We start from the raw sequence: 22758 nt of genomic DNA on the forward strand, positions 1-22758 counted from the left end.
ACTTTTTCGGAAGCACACATCCAAGCACCACGTGTGCGGCTAGAAAATAGAGGAACGCGTTTAATAAAACTTTCATTGACCGTTACTCCCATATTTTTATTACAAAAATGAAACAAGCATCATTAATTTTTTCACGTCGAAAATGGGATGACATTGAAAGAAAAAGGGCTCGCGGAAAGAAAATGGTAGGTGCAAGTTTTTTCCCATGTGGGGAAACTGTAAACGATATAGAAATACATGTGCAACAACGCACTCACAAGCTGTTGTTCATCGCAGTCGAGCTCATTTGCTGTTAAGGTGGCTGACAAGGAAGTTCATTTACAGTAGTTTCTTTCTATCCCACCCAACAGTTGATACGGATCATTCCGGGGTGCACGGCGTTCCACTACGTCCCTTTAGTTTTCGCAGCGCTCATGAATAATTCACTAGAGTTCGGATATCAGCTTGCCTGCAAATTAAAGGCTGGCCTGCCTCCTAACAACGCATGGAGAATGCGGGAACGTAGCAGTTTCAAAGAACTCAAACAACGCAAATACGTCTTAGAACAAAAAAATAAAAAAAGGTCTGAATGTAAAATTGGACTGTAGCACTACATTGCCATGTAAACTATCATTCCATATTCAGCTGGGCGAGTCTTCTTTTTTTTGTTGCAGTCCAAGTCCGGTTTTCCTTTTACTATTCAAGATGTCTTAACCAAAAGTAACAAAAAATATTGAACTCAAAGGTGTTTATTACAAGGAGAATAAAAAAATAATCATTTAACACGCGCTGCTTCCACACTGAAGACCCGAGCTCGATTAAGCTCTAATGTTATTGCAATTGTACGCACTATGGTGGTAGCGTTGTTCAACACCACTTGACGTTGTGAATGCGCGGAAGCAGTCCACTAGCGTCGCTATTCTTACAACATTCCTTTGAAGCGTAGCGCAAATGTGCCTATTATTTTCCGCCTGCGCAGCAGATTTAAAGGAACTGTTTTTGTGGTTTTCTTTTGTTTTTTTTTCTTTTTCTCGAATCCCCGGACGCGGTTGTGTACGACCCTATGATTCCTGATACTATCGTAATCCCAAATAAGTAGTGCAAACACACACATACATACACGTGTCGGTGTGCGTATGTGTGTGAAAGGTTCGCACAGCCAAGCAAGTGAGCCTAGAATCCCTCATTTCGTTGTCCGTAGCGGCCTCGCGATGAGCTTTTCTTTTTGTCTACACTTTTTAGGCAGCCAGCCTGGACCATGTTGGGCTCTCCTCGGTGCTTCTCAAGAGGGCGAGCGAGTGTCTTGTCGGGATGGATTTCCCCATTTCTCTCGAAGTCCATCCCAGTTTCAGGCGAAAATAAAATCTTCCTGGGTCTCCTGTTGCTGCTCGACTCGCCTGATTCCATCCCGGAGGCCCTGTTTTTCGAGGTGATGGTTTCTGTGAAGGGATGTTGGAACCTCTCAGCTGGTATGGCTTGATGGAAAGCTATTGCGAATCGGGTGGGCAGAGTAAATATTTTCTTTGCTACCTTGCTTTTGAGCGTCTTCATGATTTTTGGTTCGATTTAGTCACCAAAGCCGCAAAAGGGACAGAAGGCTTGATGTAAAGAGTGTGTTTCAAGTTTCTTTTTTTTTTTTCAAGAGTAGTTTTAAAGTGACAGCCTCTGCCTCTACAAGTCCGATAGGTCGCACGATCGAAACCCGTTAACATTGACCTACAGGAAAACTTTAACTTCAATACAAAAAATATTAGTCAGAAAGGTGTAGCTGCGGGAAAAGGCAATTATTATGCTGTAAGCTGAAGATGATTCAATTTCACAGGGTAAGTTGCGAACGCATGACACATTTTCGCGCAAGCGCGTTAAGAGGCTAAAGGTCAATTGCGTGGTGGTTAACGCCGAAGTTTTCGGTTCGAGAGGCACGTACAAACTAGTAGGGTAAGAAAGTATTCGCAACAATGAACTAGTTAGTGGTAGTTGTACCAGTTACATCCCACTTCGGGGTCACATTTGCTCTCACAAGCCTTATGCGGGCTAAGAAGTCAAAGGTGTGGCGAAAGTCCGTCTGGTCGGGATGCATTTTGATGCAGAAAGGCAAGGACGCCTACCACAGGCTATGACCGTTAGTTTTTCGCACGTTGCATAGAAAAAAATAGCAGTGGCTTAGCTCGGCTATGCCAGGATATACGTAGCGTGAGCTAAGGTTCAGCTGGTTATTCTTAGGTTTCCTGGTTGTCTAGGATTAGCTGGATTATCATGATTGTTGCTGCTTTAATGACACACACACGGTATACGCATGATGTGACACATATATATTTATCAAGCGGCTCCGGCATAGCGTCACCAATCGCCCCAGAGCTTAGCTGGTTCCACAGGCGCATGCCGGTGTTGCTGCGATGCGCGAGCCATCGGTTCCACACCCGGCCACCCCTCGCCTGATCATCAAGAGGACCGGGCCGCCACGTGCGGAACGGAGGTCGGCGAACACGCTGGGCTCGTGGGGTGTGGGAGAGACTTCGGGCCGCGAGCAACGTTGTGTGCGCCGTGTGATGTCCCTGCTCCTCGCGCATGCGCAGCACGGCTCTCCAGGAGCTACGCGAAACTGCTCAACCTCGGCCAGTGTAGCTCACTCTACAAAAGACATCAAGTTTTTGTCTGCATTGATTGTGCATGGCAAAATGAATACTGAATGAAAACCAAGAAAAAAAAGCACGCGATAAAGACATTTCTTTGTAAAACAAAAAGAAAAACAAAAACAAAAATCAGTTTCTTCTCGAAAGCACTTATAAACCGCTCTCTAACATTGCTGCACCGTGAACAACGTCCCCGGGGGAGCAAACTTCCCAAATGCGGTCCGCTTGTCCAGCCGCCGCACCTGTGTGCCAAAGGGACTCAACCCTGCAAAGTGCGCTCGTTTGCTCGCTCCAATGTGCGTCACGGCGAAGTCATTAATGAACCGATTACCGGCGTCGCAATCAGTGGTTCTCGAAGGCCTCGGAGCTTTTGCCGCTCGTACATTCGCTGGCTGGATCGATGTTGCGGGACATTTATTTATGGACCAAACTTGGGCCGCCCCCCACCTCCGGTCGGGCGCTGCCGCGGCCCTTGACACTAGCTTGACCGGAAATAGACGTCCGGACAGCATTCTTTCACGTGCTCGCCGAGCGGGAACAAGCCTAGCTGTACCCTGCTTTTAAAGCAGAGCTTTACTACTTTCGTCCAGCGATTTCGTGGAGGATGCACAGATGACCTTTTGACCGGAGACACCCCCGGCGACACACCCCTCGAAGCGCATCGCGTGTATCGCCGGGCCCGCAGTGGGCGCCTGCGGCCGCCGACAGCGGTCGCCACCGCCGCTGCGGCAGAGGCAGCCAACCACCCCCGCCGCCTTCCATGCATGTGCGCTGGGTCGTTTCAGGCAACGTGACTAATCTAGTGCCCGGCGAAGAGAACGGTACGTTCGCCATGAATGAACGCCGCGTTCGCCCGGCCTGCTTCTGTGAGCGTTGCACAGAACCGAACGGCTTTCAGACGTGGTCGACAATACAGCTAAATCAAAGGTTTAACCAAGCGACACCAAGACTCAACCAAACTAAGCCAAGCTTTTGCTTTGCATATCCAAGGGTAGCTGAGCTAAGCCGCAGCCATTTTCTTTTTTTATTTTAGCGACAGCGGACAAAATCAAGAAGTTACTAACAGAAGGGGCCGGTTATTACCAATAAACTCCCGCAAACAGGGGGAGAAGTGGAGTGCGATGCACGATTAAAACAGCTGCTTAATTTCACAGGCGGTCAGGCGTTGTTCTAGAATAGCCTAGTATGAACGCGTCACTATGGCTCATTTTACGATGAAAATCTGCCCATTTAGTTTATTACCCGCTTAATGACACACCATAATGACTGAATGTCTCAATTTTGTAATACTTTCTCTGGGGCTGTGTAGTGATAGAAGCAAAGAAAAACGTCCGTAGAAAATTTTAGGTAACGGGTAATGTTATTCTTCACTTGAATTGATTGAAGTAGTGTTTAAATATACCAGTTTAAGGTGTTGTTTCAAATGACGTTCGTTCTTTTTAGTCATCGTGTCTCGCACGGAAAGTAAATTTGTGGGCCCCTTATCCGCACTATCTCCCATGCTGCAAATGCATCACAAGACCTTCAAGACCAGAAATAGTAGTATTGACGCCTATAGATTACCCCACAAGCTTTGCTACTGCTGCGTTTGGCAAAGGGTGAAAACCACAGAATGTGTAGCAATCGGTTTGGAAGTAGTTTGAGAATCGTAGTTCATAAGTAGGTAATTAATGCGAAATAAGAAAGCTTAGGCAAAATCTGTTTATGCAAAAGAGAGATACCTTGATAGGCGGAGTGATCCGCAGGCTACCAACGTTTGATGCCACAGGAGCGTTTGTTGTTGTAATTTAGGGAAATATCGCACCCAGCAAGCAGCATCACACCCAGTGTCCAGTATTTGGATGTTTATCGATAGGTTCTCGTGGTCGCTATACTCGGGGGCAAGTTTCGCTGGCAATGGAGGGAAAGGTATGGGGGGAGGAGGAAGGGGCAGCGAAATGCTCTGTGTTACTGCGCCAAAGTAGTTCCCAATAAACTATTTTCGGTTTCAGTTTCGGCGTGACAGATACGCATTTGATACAGCTAATTTATTCGCAAGGGCTCCGAGGTTGAGTGCGCTGAACCAGGCTGAACCACGATCACCGAGCATGCAGGCGTATTGGCGTCTCCTTCCCCACGCTTCGTTTGTTTGTAAATACAAGCGAACCGTTTCACTGGAGAACTCACACCGACCGGGGAATATACCGCCCAACGCTGTATCGTTCAGAAGTGAAATGAATTTTGTCAGCGCTGCAGTTTTGACGGGATGAGCCGATTTGTAAACTCTTCTGGAGCTCAAACCTGGGCAGCACCACCGACATGCGTAGCGTACTTACATAGCACGGGCGCAGTATACCGAAGGAGCAATACGCACACACGCTTACGCACCCGCTCGCTTACGCCGGCAAACTGGCTAATCAAAGGGATTGCGGAAACGACGAAGAGTCCCTGTTGCATCAGTCTCACTTGGGCGCACACTTTCCAAACCACTTGCTTCGCTTGTTTGGACAGCTTTTGCTCCTCAAGCTTCTTAAAAAGCTGCGCTTGATTCCTCTGTCGTAGGAATCCGTAAAACACGAAAGTGAAACGGGCAGCGAAATCTGCAGCTGAGCATAATTCCCGGGTCGGGGGCTGTCTTCTGAGTATGCCTGGCGAGCGACGTCCTGCTGCGGGTCGCTTGCGCAAAGGCGTAGCTGGCGTAATTTCTGTGACGGATATGACGTCAGTGGAATCTTGGGGTATCGCGGCATAAAACACTTTCCCTTAAAAACCCTGTGCGGAGAATGAAGTGACAAGCTGCCGCGAGCTGCCGAAGGCCGTCGACGAGGATTCCATGTTTCTTTTGGAAGGGAACCGTTGCGGTGCCAGTAACGACTGTCGCAATAAAAAAATCATCCGAAAATCTTAAAAATAATGCTCTCTGTTTCATATATTCTGGCTAGTAATTTAATGGAATTATTAATCCAACGCTAAAACACAAGAACTATATTTTTTAATTGCTTAGGCTACAGCCAGCCAATTATTTTTGTTGAACAACTTCCAGGTGCGCAGCGAAACGGCGTGGTTCGGCTCTGTAGCCTAGGCTGCATTGCCACATAAAGTTGTCCCCGAGTATAGATAAGAGCAGTGAATGGAATTCCGGTAGTAGTTAAGGATGTCTTTATGAGAACATGGAGCCATGGAATCCATCAAACGAGACAGCAAATGTAATTTTTCAGTAAAACGCAAAAGTGCAAGTCATCACCGAAACGGCTTTGACATCAAATGCAACGTCAATAATGCTATCACGTGGCATGTAACGCCAAGAATAGCGAATAAAGAAAAACGCCAGTATAAAACACGCGAAATGTTTGCGTAGGTGTATATTGCCATAATTGTGATGGCGAAGAGAGCCCCTCGTAATGAAATGCACCAAGTTGTTTAAAGTCGCCTAGTCGAATATGTAGGCATGCCGGATGGGAAATGAAAATGTTTCAGAGCGTACAGTTCCTGCAAACGAAGTTGTTTTTGTACAAAAAAAAGCACCAGCCTGAAATGTCAGTGAGCGACGGTGGTGTGAGTGGAAACAACATGAATTAGAAATATGGTCAAACTCCGAAACGGGCCATGATTGCGAAAGTCCATTAGATGATGTCACTTCTTTTTTGCATAGGCACCTGTATATTTTTTTTTTTCGGGAGGCGAAAAATGTCCGTTCTTGTTACTCGAACAAACGTTCCATTTTTAAGTGCAGAGCCCTTTAGGCGCTCGCCTTGTCGGCCTAGCTCGCTCGCTGGAACAAAGAATATCGCCACGGCGTTACGGTGTAGCCTGTCATGGTCCCTTCGCCGCGGCGTAACCCAGAGGCTTGGAAAGCAAAGCGGCTATGCCAGGATATACGTAGCGTGAGCTAAGGTTCAGCTGGTTGTTATTAGCTTTCCTGGTTGTCTACGATTAGCTGATCATCATGCTTACTGCTGCTTATAATCCAATCCAAATCCAATCTAAATCCAAATCTAAGCCAAGCCAAACCAAGCCAAACCAAGCCAAGCCAATCCAGAACTCCCGCTGGAGCAGTTTCAGGCACGGGGCGCGCGAGCACTACGAGGCGGGAAATTTGAATTGCATGGGGTGGTAGCAGTAAGTGGATAACGGCGGTACAGCCCATTATGGCGAGTCACTGCTCGGCACTTCCGACAGCTTTCACATTGAGTGGAAGGGCCTTAATTTTTTGTTCTGGATTTTTTTCACTTGATATTTCCATGTAGGGTGGCTGGGCATGTCGCCTCTGAAGGGCTTTGTTATCTTGTGCCTATTTCTACGTTTTTGATGATCTCGTATTTCAACCTCTTCAGGGGTTTTCAACCTCTTCAGGGGTTTTCAACCTCTAACAGGGGTTTTATTGCGGGATGATTTCCGAAATATTTTTGTGAAGGCTTTTTTTTTCAGTTTATTGTATGTTCCTTTCCCACTTCCCACTCGTCCTCCCATTCTATCTATGACTTTCGACTTTTTACTTATTCTTACCGCCTGCTCACAACTTCCCTCCAGTGGCTCACAACCCCACGATTTGCCTCGCGCCGAAGCCAACTTACGTTCCAATCCACCCACGTCGCAATAGCCCCTGAAAGCTCATTACTTTCACGCGCCCTCCTTGTTATTCCCAGCCATTTGCAGTTCGGTAAGGTACTTATCGCACGCTAGCATCCCACGCGAGGTGTCTGTGGCGGTGTCAGCGTCTATTTTCGCGGATAAAACAAGGCCCTGGCCCCACTTGCACCAAACGGCCGCAGATTCACATGTTGTGCGAATAAATGCAGAGACGATCGTCACGAGGGACCTACACGCGCCGGAATACCTAAACACGCGTGGGTGCGATAAAGAGAACACTACGTTGCTCTCTTGTCGTAATGCATTTCTTCGCGTAGCAGGACCAGGAAGTTATTAGCGGCGGTGTCGAAGTTCCAACTTTCGGCAACCAATCAGGGAAGTGAGCCTTCTTTCGGTAGCCAATAGGGAGGCTGAGTGACACAGACGTGTGGAAGAAAGTGTGTACTGGGGGGGAAAAGATGCTTGTAATACGCAGTCACAAAGTTCCCCGTTTGCCTGTTTTGGGACACGCCTGTGGCTACGCAGCTATATTTCGGTACCCGCTGCGAAGCTTATAGGAGATTCGTGTTTTGACGTTATGTTTTCTCCTTTGCTGCCGGGTTTATTAGCTTTATTACGACCTCAAAAAAATAGTGAGACTTAATCTTACTCAACGCATCAAAGGAACGCATTATTCAACGGTAAACGCAATTATTATGAATGGTTCGGAACGCTAATGAGGTTATACTTCATTTGGCGAGTAGAGGAGGAAACCCCTAAAAGTATACTTCGACGCTTCGCGCGCATTTTAGGTGGTCTTGACAGTTAAAAGCCGTTGGTGGCGTTGGTATGAAATATACAATAAAATTGCAGCAGCGTGTGAGAGATGCCACAGCAGAACGTTCGCCATCTTTGGAACGTACACTGTAAGTCGCTGCCCCGACAGCAGTGGGCTCAAAACGTCACCACGCACAAGTAGCACGGGCGTGTCGCACTGCTGTAACAACTGTTCAACGCGCCTCTGGATGCAAAAGTGTTCGCGTAGCTATTGTGTCGAGGTTTCCAAAACAGCACAGAAGAAGAATGCGAGATGTTTTTGTGGCATTAGTTATGTGCGGGGCTTCGCAAAGTGACATACGCAGAATTTTTATTTCGGTGGGCGCCCGAAAAACACAAAAATAAAAACAAACAACTAAAAAAACTGTGGTTTATTCTTCTGTCATAGGAATCGGTAAAACACGAAAGTGGGAAATGTGCAGCAAAATCTGCATCTGAGCATGGTTTGCGGGACGGCGGCCGTCTTGTGGATGTGCTTGATGAGCGACGTCATGCTCGCGGGTCGCTTCGGCAAAGGTGTACTGGCTTCATTTTCGTGACGGATATGACGTCAGTGAAATCTTGGTGTATGCCGGCATGAAACACTTTCGTGTTAAAAAAAAAATATCTTTAGTACTAAAGGTTGCTTCCCCGCAAAAAGACCCTGTGTTCAGGGGTGCACACTTTCAGAGGAGGCTTGCTTTGTTATAATGGCGTCACTTCCATGACGGATATGACGTCATCGAAATCTTGCTGTATCCGGGAATAAAACACCTTCGTGTTAAAAATTCTGAACTAGTAACCGATTCCAGATCGAAATTCGAGGACACCTAGGCGTTTCTTAGGGGTGGTGAATGCGAAAGCATGAATCCAGCTGAACGCCTGACAAGCCTTGTTTTGCCTGGTGTTGACCAAGAGCTCTCCAATCTTAGGCTGAAGACGCTTTGCTTGGCAATCCACCTTAACGGTTTCGAATGACTTCGATCTTTCTCCTACGCGTTGTGCCGCTGCCCGTTCATGCCGCCATGGGAGAGTTGACGGCAATGGTAAGTCTGTGGTATACTTGCAGGGACGACAACTTCGCGCTACTGCTGAGTTTAAGCTCGCGCAGCGGAACGCATCATAAATGAGCCGTTCTTTTTTTAGGGTCGTCGAAAGCAGACGCCATCTTTTTCGCTCCAGCTCACGCCGTGGAACGGCTCGTGACATAGAATGCCTCGTGCGATATAACACCTCCGAAGGAACCGTTTTCTGTTTATGCCCATTTAGGGCTCGCGCTTTAAGAACCTTACGGAAACTCGCATAAGAAATTCCCTGATAGTGCATTATCATTCGGCCGCATTCGTCGCCTTTACGCAGAGCCTTTTTTAAGCTTTCGCGCATCACTAATTCACTGTCGCGAGTGCGACGCGGCTGACGTTTGTGCTATAGCGTAGGCTGTGCGTGGGATAAATCGAGCTTTGCTCGGAATAAAGAATGTATGTTCTCTGCTTTAGAATTCGCGAGGCTGCGTCAAATTCTTCGAGAGTAGCAAAACGATCTATGAATTCTTCAACTTATCGCTCCCGTAAACCCGGTTAAGGCTCAATAAAGTGGTGTCTCTCTCTCTCTCCCCAACACGCCAAGCACACCTTTAGCCTTCGCTTCTCAGGAAGTAAATGATTTCGCTCTTACATGTTTTATGCACCTCTCCCATCTTCCCCGATAAACTCATACACGTGCCTTCTCAGGTACTCTGATCCGGGGGATCGAGGTTGTCCTGCACTTTACGAAGCTACCAACTTTCACCATTAAAAGGACTATTAAAAGGCCAGGTACAAGTTTTCAACAGTCATTCTCATTTATAAAGGAAAGCCAGCACAACGCAAAATGTAAAAAAATAAAGAAAAACCGGAAATAAGCTGCGACAATCTTCCTTAACGCTTAATAATGAGGAATGCCGGAAATCTAATTTAACGTCGAGGACCGTAAACGCCGTTCACGGCACAAGTAGCTTAGCGGGGCCCGTGTTTCACTGAATGAAATGTCGCAGAAAAAATCGCTGCCACGACGCGCGCCACGAGAGAGCAGGAAGGAGGGTCATGCTTCGGAGTCTGGCCGAAAGATTTAAATCGGGAAGTCTGCACCCGATGAGCGCCTCTGAGCCCAGGACCTTTGGCATTCAGCACATTTCGGAGAGTCGCTCCTTCGCCGGCTCTCGAAGCAAATAACTCGTCATTAGCGGCGCCGATTAGGTCCGTAGCGGTAATGGCTCGCTGCTCTGTCGGTCGCGGAAAATAGCGACGCGGCTGCTCCCGGTGCTTTGCGAAGGGAGCTCTGTACCTGCTCTATTCTGAGTCGCCGCAGCTTCAAGGTGCGAAACACATCTCGCGAAGTGCGACAAGGTGTTACTTCGTGAATGTCAGTGCGGAATTTTTATAATGTTCGTGCGATGTGATTGGATGCGTGTTCGTAGTATTTGACGCTCTTGACTGCCTTATGCTCTCGCGAATATCGCGCCGCAAAACTCCTTTGATGCTACCGTATTTGTAACAATGGCCACATGAACCTAGCGTCGAGAATTGCGCCCTTTTCCGAAATTAAGAAAATACAGAAATTCACCAGCGGAATTATTTCCGGCCGCGTAGAGTATAGCTGGTTGTCAGGATTCGTGTCATGCGTGTCAGGCTCCTTTTACGACAACTCAGATTACGCCAAGTTTTTTTTGTAACCAGACATCAAACATTCCACTTTTTTGTGCACATGTCCTTAGCGTGCCGTCGACAACTGCTTCCTGAAATTCAGAAATTTTTCATAGATAGTTTTTGAAATTTTGTGATCTGTTTCAAACTTCGAACGTTACAGAACTCTACGGGCATTTTTGATGTCAACCTTTCCGGCATTTTCTCCCATGCGGTTTAGTCTACGGGTAAACAAAACTTCATCTGCCAGATTTTACAGCAATATACTTAAAAAATGCTTGCAATAATCTTTTTGTCAATTTTATTTTTCTTCGATACCGCAGCAATATTGGGGTACAATACGCCTGGGCGTTATCGGGACACAGACTAAAATCAAACGTACGATCTCGGGTCAACGGGGCTTCTGAAATTGCATTTTTTCTCAAATGAGAAGAGAGCAAAAGATTGATGCGGGTGGCCATCTCATACTGAAAGCCAATATCAAATCGCAACATTCCAAACTCAGCGAAAACTTATACCTGGTTTTGAAAATAAATGTAGATGCTTTCAGGTATATTTCGTTAGTTTTTTTTGGTAGAAAAGGAAAAAACCCAACATGCCATCAAAACTGATTGCTTTTTCCAAGCGATCTTCTGTTCTTACGGCTTGAACCGCAAGAACAGAAGTATGAAATTTCTCCTGGGCCTGGTGAGAGCGAAATAAAATCGGCTACACTTAAAAAAAAAAAGAAAAGAAAGACAGCCATGAGGCAAAATGAGTGATCGAAATGCTTTAAAAGTTACGATAGTAGCGAAATCGCATTTTATTTTCAACGATTTCGACGCAGATTGCGTTATATAAATTCTTGCGATTACGACATTCGTCAAGTCCCCGGTCACTATTCTAGCGGCTGTAAAGAAGGCTTGAACTGTAGACCTGCGTGATCCATAGTCGCAGTAATGGTTTCCGAACAAACAGTAACGACGTTTTAATAAAAATGAAACAACCGCACGTAAACATCGACCCAGTACCGCTGTTTCGAAAACAGATGACCTTACATGAACAAGGCCGACTAGTTTCTACTTGTGCCGACAACTAAACACCGCTAAGCGCCAACAATAACTGAAGACGAACAAAATGTTCCCCCAGATACGGAGAATAGCATTACGCAAGTTACGTGGCGTGATATGAATAAAACACTGAGTTAAGGTTTGAGCAGCGTCGCATATCACTCAAGGAAGTGGGTGCAGCGTGTTCGGGGCTCGCGTTCAATGCTACCTTTACGTGGAACACACACGTCGGGGGAGCAAAATATGCGTCTACGCAGTCGGACGTCCAAAACATTGTTTCAACAAAAGCCACAAAGAACATCACTGAGCGGCCACCGCCGCTTCTATTTTGGGGAGAACAACGGGCTTGCTACGGTGGGCGCTGTTGTAACAGACACGTATTCGCTGGGCGCGAAGCGATCACGTTCACTGCGAGACGACGCGGGCAACGGAAACGACACCTCGCTAAACAGGGTCCCGGCTTACTCTATGGCGTCGCTCCCTTTTGATTCATCGTTCAGTTCATCCCCGTATCGGTAGACGCGCTCAGTGCTGACTGATTAACAGGCCAGATTTGGGCAGTCTCCTATCTGACGTTGAACTTAGCCCGATTGTCTTGCTAGCTGCGCATTGTTCGGAGCGACATAACAGTCTGAACGGAGGGGAGTACCGGACGCTAGAGTTGGGACAATGAGAAAATAGAAGGGGGAAAAGGGTAGGTCCCTGTTTTGGGGGCCCGGCCCGACGTGCTATACGGGACCGGTCATCTGTTACAGGATCGGCGACCGCAAATCACGCAGCGGAACAAACGGCGAAAACGAGAAAACACAATAGCCGCGGGGCGAAACAGAGAGAGAGAGAGAGAGAGAGAGAGAGAGAGAGAGAGAGAGAGAGAGAGAGAGAGAGAGAGAGAGAGAGAGAGAGAGAGAGAGAGAGAGAGAGAGAGAGAGAGAGAGAGAGAGAGAGAGAGAGAGATGATGATGGGACCGTCCGCGCAGATAAACGCACGCGTGACCAGCGCCGTTTGTAGAGGCGGAGGAACGGAAGAAGATTAAGAGAAACGCCTTTGAGTGCGTGATGGCGTTGCTGTGGAAGGCTGGAGTTAGTAATAAAGGGATATGGGCGTTGGTTTGGAGGCATAGATTGAGGAGTTTCGGGTGATCTTGTTTGTTTCGGCCCGTGTGGGAGCTCCTTTTGCCTTGCGCCAAATGAGAGGAGGCGCTTTCACGGTGCACTGAACACACTGTTCCTCAATACCTTAACGATAAGGCAAATATTTCTCGTGATACGTGCAACAGAGCAGAATATTTAGTCGCAGAGGAGGCATAATCTAAGGAATATGTTTAAGGGCTCAGCCCTTTGGCGGCCGTCTCTGGGCTGAGCCGGTCGTCGGCGTCACAGAGAAAACGATAGCCGGGACCGACGAGTACAAGAAAAAGCGAACGATGAAATAAAGCACAGGAGGAGAGTGTCGCGAAATCGGGAGGGGAGGGCGGTTCCCCGAAACGGCGCGAGCCAGCGCTCTCCGAAAGTATGCGGTAGGGGAGGGGAGGGGGCAGTATGCTGTGCCCGCACGAGGCGCTCGACGGCGCGACGCTGAAGTGAAAACCTGAGGGGGGCGTGCGCGTAAATATGATGTGCGTTCGCTTAACACGCAGTTCGCGGTCCCTTCCTGAGACGCACTTCGCGCCGCCGCCGCAGAGGCTCACCATAGCTGCGGTCGAGAGAACCCACGAGTGAATGATGCCTCAGCGCACTGCTGCTGCGCCCAAATATCGCATTAGGAAGTATCATAATCGACAGACATTTTTGTTTTATAGAAATGACTTAAAATTGTTCTTCGGTCGGTACGCTATAGCACTGGGAACAAGCAAACTGTACACACTAGACTCACAGCTCGGCTGGGCTCATTTTTTGTTGATATTTTTTTAGAAAGGGACATTTAATTATACGTAAAGCCGTTCAATAAGGGGGGGGGGGGGGCATGTGGCTTTCCTCATTGGGTGAGGAGGCGAATGCAGCAACCCGGTCTTCGTTTGCTCTCGACCCGTTTTCTCCTGCACCTTGCTTCGGATATTCTTTCGCTTCGAGTAGTCGCTGATTGACGTCAACATCTGTTCGCTCGTTCTTTCCTTTTGGTGTCCTTGTTTACCACTTACACAAAGATAGACCATGATTTGAAAGAGGAGGAGGAGAAGAAGGAGGAGAAGGAGGAGGCATGCCTTTGATGATATGGATATGGATACAGTTGATCAGGAAAAGGCGTTTGGCGATCACGTTCTCTGGCCACCCTGTTTGGTTGGGGATGTGCACCGTGGACGTGTTCTGGGATATTTAATGAACACTGACGTGAGTGAGCCAGGGAGTGAGTGCGTTCAGCTATTGGATACCAAATATAAGGTATGCCCCCAACGTCTAGCTGCACGCTTGCATCGTGGCAATTTGTTTTCCAAGCATCGCTTTTCTTCCCGTTGTGGTGGGTGCACGGCTTCATTATGACTACTGATGCGAAAAAGTAAGACTGCAGACAGAGTAAATTAAGGTGGAAGTTCACTGTAAAAATAAAAAAAAAAGTGAGTGAGTGAGTGAGTGAGTGAGTGAGTGAGTGAGTGAGTGAGTGAGTGAGTGATTGAGTGAGTAGAAGGGAGGGAGGAGGGAAAGAGGGAGGGAGGGATGGCCGCAGTATTTTTAGACAGTACAGAAATATAATTTTCAAGCGCTCACAATTTTTTGTGGAGTTGGCCTTCAACGCCACGACAACTTTCCAGTGCCCGCGGCGGTAATTTTTAAAGCAGAGCTTCGCTGTGTGTTGAACAGATCTTGCTACCATACCATGAAATGCAGGAAAAATGAAAACGCCAACCGGAAGGGTTCTAAGGTTTTCGCTGACGTGCGCTGTTTTAGGCGCAGTCAGCTCAGAGTCATCCCAGGTCAGTTCAGAGTGGCTTTACCCTCCTCAGCATTACAGACCGTGCGCAGAACGAGAAAACAAAGAAGCACTGTTTGAAGAACTTTGTTTTTAAAACCGCATTGCAAAACTCTTTGGGCAGATCATTGGAACTGTGTTGTACCGAAGCTCACAGGATCCAGTGCATCCGTTGAGCGTGCTTCAGGACCCCTTGACGAGTGGCCCAGGTAATAATGGATTGCACGCAGAAAAAAATTTGGTGGTTGTGGGCCAAGGCCAAGAAATGAGCTTGAGATGACGTCGAAACAGAGACTGACCTGAAGAGGTAACGGTGTGTGACACACCTTATCGCGGCATCAGCGTTGGGATCATAAGTCAAGCTGATACCGGGGTGACGCATACTTTTACCACTCGATCGGCAATGCAAATGTTGGGGGCAAACGCGCAGCAAAAACTTAGGAGAGAGTGCCAGATCATAATTTATCCTGGAAATTGGTTTTAGGGACACAATTTTATCGCGCTTCTTTAAAAACACACACTGGTTCTGTGAACTTTTCTTTTTATTGCGCAGTGATGGCTTAACGTCAGAGCATACAGCGCAAATCAGGCGAAGAAAATAGCGTGAATCATGAGGCGTCCGAGAGACTGTGATCCGCTGCTCTGAAAACCGCTGTTGGTGGCCTGTAACCGCGACCTCTGGAGCACATTTATAGCTTACAAGCGACACGCACGCAACGAGTAAACAATGAAACGGCCGAGAAGCGACCATGCGCTACGTAAGAGGAGACGTGCAGGGCTCAAGATGTTCGTTACAAAGAATCACTATCACAGCGGCATCGAATCCCGCTCGCCATTGCGCACTCTTCGGAACCAGCCCGATGCGCGCCGATCCTGCAATGCCAGCGGGGGGTGGGTTGGGGGGGATCTATTAGGGGTAATAGCTGTGCACCGAAGCGGACGCGGCGCCGGGTCGTTACGTATTGTTCCTTTCACGGCGCGTCGCGTGCACACCGGTGCGGGCGGCCCAAGGACCTGTTAACGTTCGTTGCGCGACGGTCGCGGGCTGGCCCGGTCAGTAGCGGCGTCGTCTCGCCGCTGGCATCGACAGCGGCCGCCTGCGGCGGAAGCACCAGAAAGGAGCGTATGTTGCGCAGGCTGCCCCATAACGGGCCTGTCCACTGTGTCGCCACGATGTGGGGACAGGCGCGTGTTTATGAAACCTCGAGGGAAACAGGAGTGTGTCTTTCTGCGCTTTTGTGGGTGAGTTTCTTCGGGGTGTCAAGTAGCCATGGCAGCGAGAGAAAAGCGTGGACAACAAAGGTTGCTACCGCAGCACTAGCAACCATGTACGCATTGGTAGCGCGTTACAGAAGCAAGAATGCTTGGCGGCGGATACATCCCTGGTGAATCGTCGTTTCACGTGTCGTGTGGTCACGTTACAGACACGGAAATAACTGGCGCGTTGAGGGGAACGCGCGCGCGTGAATCTATTCTGGTGCACAAAATGGTGTGCTCTTGACGTTTTATCCACGCCAGTGCTGCCAAGTAGTTCGGATTCTGAACGGACAAGGTACTCCGGCGTTTGTGCTCTGAACGGACAAGGTACTGGCGTTGACCGCAAATGTTTTTCACTGCGATGCTTACTCCCGCGTGCTGTACCGCGGCGCGCGCCGTGGACCAGGTGTCACTTCAGCGTGTAACCTCCCTATCCCCCCCCCCCCCCCCACACACAGACACAATTACAAATATTTGAATGTTAAAATTGTCTTGAAGTCTGAACAGATAGAAACACCAGTGCGCAGTGCCTTTGCATCCTCTACTCGAAAGATTTTACTTCGTATCGTGTGCTAGCTAATCGCAGGGGTGGGCGATATTTATACTTGTTGCGCATTCGTCGGTTATCAGAGCTGCCGGCATCAGATTATGGAATTGACTGTGAGCAATATTGAATACCCGGCTGCCCCTGTTCTAATGAATACGCATTGAGGCTTTCCGTCTACTGTTGGGCTGCCTGATCAGCAACGCGAGGCCATAAAGATTGGCACGCCCGGTCGTTACTTCCGGCCTTTTTCGCTCAGCTTGCTTCTTTCTGGTTTTTTTTTTTTTTGCCTGTTGATTTTTTCCAACAGCTCAAAGTAGACCGGGCGGTTCGTGTAGAGGGGACGCTCTGTAAAACAGAAGAAAAAAATAGAGAGCGCTGAAAAGGTCTCCACGTCGCTTTCGACAGGCGCTCTCAATTTTTGCGGTTCCAGTTATCGATTCAAGGAAGCGATCACGGAATAAAACTTGCACGTTATGCATGCGTAAGTTTTCATCTTTAACTAACTGGATGTTCGTTCGATCGGCGACTCTACTCCGGAAGGGACAATAGGGAGAGAGCAGCGGAGAGGCGGTGCGGGGTATTCGAAATCGCTGAAACTCGTTCACCTTAAGCACCTTCCGGGTCAATATTAAGCGGTAGTAGAAAAGTTTCCTTTTTTATGTTCAGCCTATAACTTCCAAGATATTTTTGGGAAGGATCGAAAGTTAATTTTTTCCCCGTTTCGACAATCAATATGTTCGCCTCCAGGATGTACGTGCGTCCGCGTGTTTCAGTTATGTTTTCAATACGGTGCGGCTGCTTTTTGTGCGACGACTATTAGCAAAGTGACTACACCTTAAAGGGGCCGCGAAATTTTAAAAAAACTTCGTTTTATTTAAAAGAGCAAGACTTTGCTGGCTAACTCGGCTCTATTCTATTCTCGAAAGACTTCTTTTAACCAAAAAACAAACGCAAGAAATATTGGACAACTTTCAAATTTCGCGCCATAGCGAGGTAATCTGGGTAGTAGTGACGTGTTATGAACCGGCACAAAAAAAAAAAACATTTTTATAGGTGTGCTATAACGAGAGCTCTTCGATAGAGGCAGTTGCAAAACTCCGCCTTAAAAAACGGCCCCCATTGGGACCCCCAACTTTGGATCGTGCGTACGGCAGCACAACCACGGTCACCACACACACTATATACAAAAAAAAAGACTTATTTTGCAAACTGACAATTTAACGTTAAACTTTATTTTAAAAGTGCATAATTCTTTATTTTTGTACTTCTATTAGTCATTCATTGCTTTCTTAACTCCGGTTTTTTACGTTGCGATAGTTTCTGCGTCTGCGCAACTGCCTAGCCCATTTGGGGCTTGTGCTGCACTCCGGCATAACATAGGTCCGACCTGAAGTATTAAGTTTGCTGTTGTGGCTCGGCCTACGGCCCACTCTATGCCAAACCTAACCCACTGGCTGATGAAGTGTCTGTAAATAATCTTTTTAAGCTTGCGTTAAGCCATCGAAGTGAAATATTAATTTTTTTATTGCCGCCGGAAGGCCGCAGATGGCTCGCAGCAGACGACAACGCGCAAGGGACGACGCATCTCGCTGACCACACGGTCGCATTTTTTTACTACTTTTCATTCGAATGCGAAAAAACACACTTGAATGGTTGCATTGTGCTTCTTCGGCACAAGAAAAATACGTAAGCACCCAAATTGCATTTTTTGGCCAGGTCGTCGAGCGGCGACGCACATTGCACAGTTTATTTTGTCACCCGCAGATGGCGCCATCGTAGGGCCGCTTTTTGGTGCATGGGGCTTACGGGGAGTTTCACAACACCTCTATCAAGTAACTCTGGGGGTAACTGCACGTTAGCATTCAAGTAACCCGACCAAACAGGACTGCAGGCTCCACTAAATTGTCCTAGTCCTGTTTTTTTGGTGTTGTGTAAGACTGGCGGCCGCCAATCGCACAAACAAGATTCAGTGACGTCATAGAAAAAGTGCCGGAAAGTGGCCAGGGAGTCTACACTGTTGAATATAATTTCTTTGACATTTCGAATATTTGTTTGAAGTTAGGGATTATATTAGTATTGTTGTTATAGGGACAAGACAGCCTTTGTAGTATATCGAACTTGTATTTTGTCTTCGTGGCTTCTTTAAGGTTAAACTTAAAGGGACAGACAACTGATTTTTGTCGAGTATATATTCTCTATCCCAAGTGAAAGGGCATCACTTAAAGCACCTTGACGAGAAACGGTTTTGCTGATAACGCCCTAGAACTTTTTAAATCGAAATTTTTAGATCTACGAGCCGTATGTGTCCCTCCCAAAAATAATGCTGGCAACCACGACATAGAGTAGCTCGGCAACAAATTTTTGCCTGTATGCGAATGAAAAACGATAATTAAAAATTTGCCCCCAGCTAAAAAAGTTTGAATCACCATCTTTCCTGTTCCTCCATGGGTTTTTAAATGCAACGGTCTATTGTTCACGAATGCGCCATCTGCTGGGATAGACGATAGGTAGAATCTGGCTTCACGTTGTGGAGATGGGAAGTTCGATTCTCCCCGGGCGTGACATTTTTTTTCTTTTTTTTAAGGCTGCCGTTGGCGTATTTGGAAACTGAAATCAAATATTTTGGCAGAACAAACGCCCCTGACTCAGGCAAAATCGTCAAAGCTCCTTCACTGGGTCTGTTTACTGAACGCTGCAGTAGATTCTGGGCATGGAGGCTCAGTTAGCCACACTGAAAGCTACCCTGTGGCGGCGGGCGGCGTGTCTTTAAAATTTTCAAAATAATGTTTCGAAATGCATATACAATTTAACCTTGTACAAATACTTGTGTCAAAAGGTTTTCAATACGTAAATAAACGTTTCAGCAGTTGCAGTAGCTGCTAGGTTTGCAGGTCACGTGACAGGGACACATATTGTAGTGCCAAGTTTCGACACTACGAACCGCCACCCTTCCGATTTCAGGAAGTTTGCTGCCAAATTGAAATTATTTCCCCCAATTTGCTTAGTAATTGCTTGGGGTTACCGGGCTATATAAAACGCTGGCTTTCATATGAGCTAGAGAACATATACGCGACAAAAATCGGTTGTCTGTCCCTTTAAATTATCCAAACTCATCGAGGTGTGGGGATACCCAATTTCAGTGTCAGCTTCACGTTACGGAAAACCCTTGGCCGAAATCTTACGCAGCGCAAAGATTTCGGCCACGTTTTTCCGATTTCACTTACATTTTTTCAACCTAATTAGTTACTTTGTTTATAGGAGGTTACCAGAGAAATGGGGCGTCATTTCAAGCGCTTATTGACCCACTTTGTACCCTTTTAGCTGTTGGCCATATTTTGCGTGCCGTGCTTCGGCCATTTTGTGTTCCATTTTGCGGCCATATTTTGCGTGCCATGAACGCCGGATTTCCGACGAACATGCGGCGTCGCGCGTGCTTGGTGCGTTGGGAGTGCTGTTTTTCTTTTCCCCGGGAATTTTCGCTCATTATTGTACGAATCAAGAAATAGTGCTTATCTTGCTGGAAATTATTTTCGTCTAACTGGCCAAGACCGTGAGGAGGTCAGAAACAACGCACAGTCTGTTTCCACTCGCTTCAAGACATAATATCGTAATTTACCAATAGTTGGAACCTCCGGTTTACTCCGACGTGTCATAAAACAGTAACAAGTCTCCCACTTCCACATTTTTATACGACGAAAACAAATAAATGAGTGAAATGCCAAGAATGCCAGCAGGATGGTTGCAGCAAAAAGTTTCGTCTCTTCAACACCTGGCGCCAGGGACAAGAGGTTGGCGTTTTTTAGAAATGACGAAAAATGTATTTCCACGGCAGGCGCCGCCCTGGAGCCGAAGACAGTCAGAAAAAAACTCCTGTTCGTGGTCAAACACGCTGCACTGGTGTTTTAGCTCAGTTAAAACACCTTTAAAATGACACCACACTATTGCTGCATGCTAATGGCTAAAAAAAGCGGTTGGGCCCACGGCCTTGTAAGCTGTGTACAACGGGGACCAATTTAAAATCGATTTTATTGCCAGTAACGTAACACACCGAAGTACCTGTAGTGGTGTTGTCTGAGCGAAATTAGCCAGGTTAACGCTGAGAGTAAAACATACGGATCGCATGGGCAGAAAATGGCGTGGGCTAACCTGCGTTCGCACAGATTGTGCGCGCACCGAAGCGCATCCTGAACAAGGCGCTCATTTCCTAGCACAACAGCGCTACTGTGGGTGAGCATCGTAGCATGCACCATGCCACACTGAGTCAGAGAGAACCAGCATAAATGTATAGCGCCGCACGCAGAACGCACAGAGTAAGGAGGGGGGCGTGTGTGTACACAAGCCCTGATGCACACCAATAATGGATGCAAGCGCACGGTTGGTGCACCGCGCGCCCCCGCACGCAGAAGCTGCTCTTTCGGGGTTTCTGCCTGTGCCGGCGGCGTCGTAGCCTCGGACGCTGCTTGGCCAAGATGCCGCTTTGACGTTCCCAAACGCGAGAGGCGGAAGCGGGCTTTGCTCAGTTCTTATTCGAGCAAGAGGACGCGGCGTCTTCTTATGCTGGCGAAGGAGCGCCGGTGCGCACAGCCTGTTCGTGATGCGCTGGCACTGCACAGCCGTGGTTTGCTCAACGTCGAGAAAGCGTTTTGCAGGCGTTAAAGTTATGGGAGATTATCCTCCTCCCCACTCTTTCTCTTTCGCTCGACCTTAAGGTCACCGCTTCGTGTCGACGCATTTTTTTTAATGCGTAGCAGTAACGCCCTGCATTTCCACAAAAATGCAGATATCGCGGAAAATCCAACTGTAATCGCTATAATGACGTAAATGAAGATCATTGGTCGAACGAAATTGTGAAAAATACCGAAAATATCAAAAAGTATACCGCATATTCTTTCCGCAATAAGGTAGATTTCGCGAAAGTTCCACCTGTTCTCATTGTAAAAGCGTAAATGGACATCATTGGTCGAACAAAATTTAAAAAAGAATAAAAAAAGAAAAAAAATACAACATAATTACGGAAAATGGCGAACCGTGACACGCCCTTCATTTCCACAATAATGCAGTTTTCGCGAAAGTTCCAAATGTAATCGTTATAATAGCGTAGTTGTAGATAATTGGTCGGACAGGATTTAGAAAAACAAAAACAAAATTTGGCTGGAAAAAAGTCACGCTCAAGACAGGCCGCATAAGAATGCTACGCATTAGTAGATAACTCTGAATTTCTGCAGAGTTTTTTGTCGTTATCTTTAGCCAGACGCACGCTTCTGGGACAGTGACTGGGTCGAAACTATAGTGTGCGGCCTGCCTGTTGGTTCCGCTGGTTCAGCAAATAAATGCGAGCGCACTCCTTAAAAATACTCCCCGGCTTCACTTCACTCGTGGTGGCTCCATGGCTAAGACGCCACGCTGCTAAGTTCGAGGCCGCGAGTTTAGTTCCAGGCCAAGGGAATAGCTTTACTCATTGTGTGTGTGTCGACGCCCTGCATAAAGTATTTCCCCCGGGTGACCTAAATTAGTCGGCAGCGCGCCAGTATACGATGCGTCCTAAAGTTTGGGGTTGTCGTCGGTGCGTAAAACTCCTACACTTTTTTTTTCTTATTTCCTCGTAACGTTTACTATAAGAGCCCTTCGGCGAAAGCAGGAATTACACATGTTGTGCACTAAGAAAAGCTCCTATTGAGGCGTTTATCCCCAGGGCCACTTAGAAAAAACAGCGCCAAAAAACGATACGACAGGGAGTAATGACAAACACTGCGCTGACAGCGCAGTGTTTGTCTCTATTTTTTGTTGTATCGTTTTTTGGCGCTGTTTTTTCTAAGTGGCATCATGCACCAACTAGTCCGTCTCAGTTCACTTGTGCGATCCCCAGGGTGTAACCTTGTGTCCAAGCGGCGAATCTTTTCGGCCATGACTATTTTCACTTGCTTGGAAGCCGCTGTTTCTTGCCTACGACAGGCGTAGTTTTTACCGCGTTACCACAGGTTGCTTGGAAGGTACCGATATTTCCAAGCGGCTCGTGGAATTAGCGTCCAAAGGCGGCGCATCACATTCAATTAACTGGAGTGCCGAACCGTTCGGCCGAGGCACCGGGCGGCACAGATGGTTGCGTGGCAGTTTAGACTCGTGCCTTTCGAGTAATAAAAAGCTTCACAAACCAACATCTTCGCCACACCTACGAGGATGTTATATCAACCCCTTCAGTCTGATACTGGGTTTTAAACATGATGGAGCGAGAGTGATTAGTAAAATTGCGAAGTTTGTTATTTTTCTCTGTCGAAACAGTCTTGTTCGGCTGCACATTTTGGTCATGTAAAAGCATTTTTTTTTACCTTTTAGTTTGGATATT

General features: G+C 47.3%; 1 protein-coding gene and 1 long non-coding RNA gene across 10 annotated transcripts in view; one reads left to right on the forward strand and one right to left on the reverse strand.

Annotated features, from left to right (window-relative positions):
- LOC144153074 (uncharacterized) overlaps positions 1–22758 on the forward strand; it is a 621787-nt gene that overhangs the window by 238326 nt on the left and 360703 nt on the right. The gene's annotated exons all lie outside the window — the stretch shown is intronic.
- The window catches only part of Jeb (low-density lipoprotein receptor domain-containing jelly belly protein), a 198303-nt gene that overhangs the window by 60000 nt on the left and 115545 nt on the right, over positions 1–22758 (reverse strand). The window lies entirely within an intron of this gene.

Source organism: Haemaphysalis longicornis, unplaced genomic scaffold (genome assembly GCF_048455015.1).
Source record: "Haemaphysalis longicornis isolate Haplotype H1 unplaced genomic scaffold, Haemaphysalis longicornis Haplotype H1 scaffold_9, whole genome shotgun sequence".
Taxonomy (NCBI): domain Eukaryota; kingdom Metazoa; phylum Arthropoda; class Arachnida; order Ixodida; family Ixodidae; genus Haemaphysalis; species Haemaphysalis longicornis.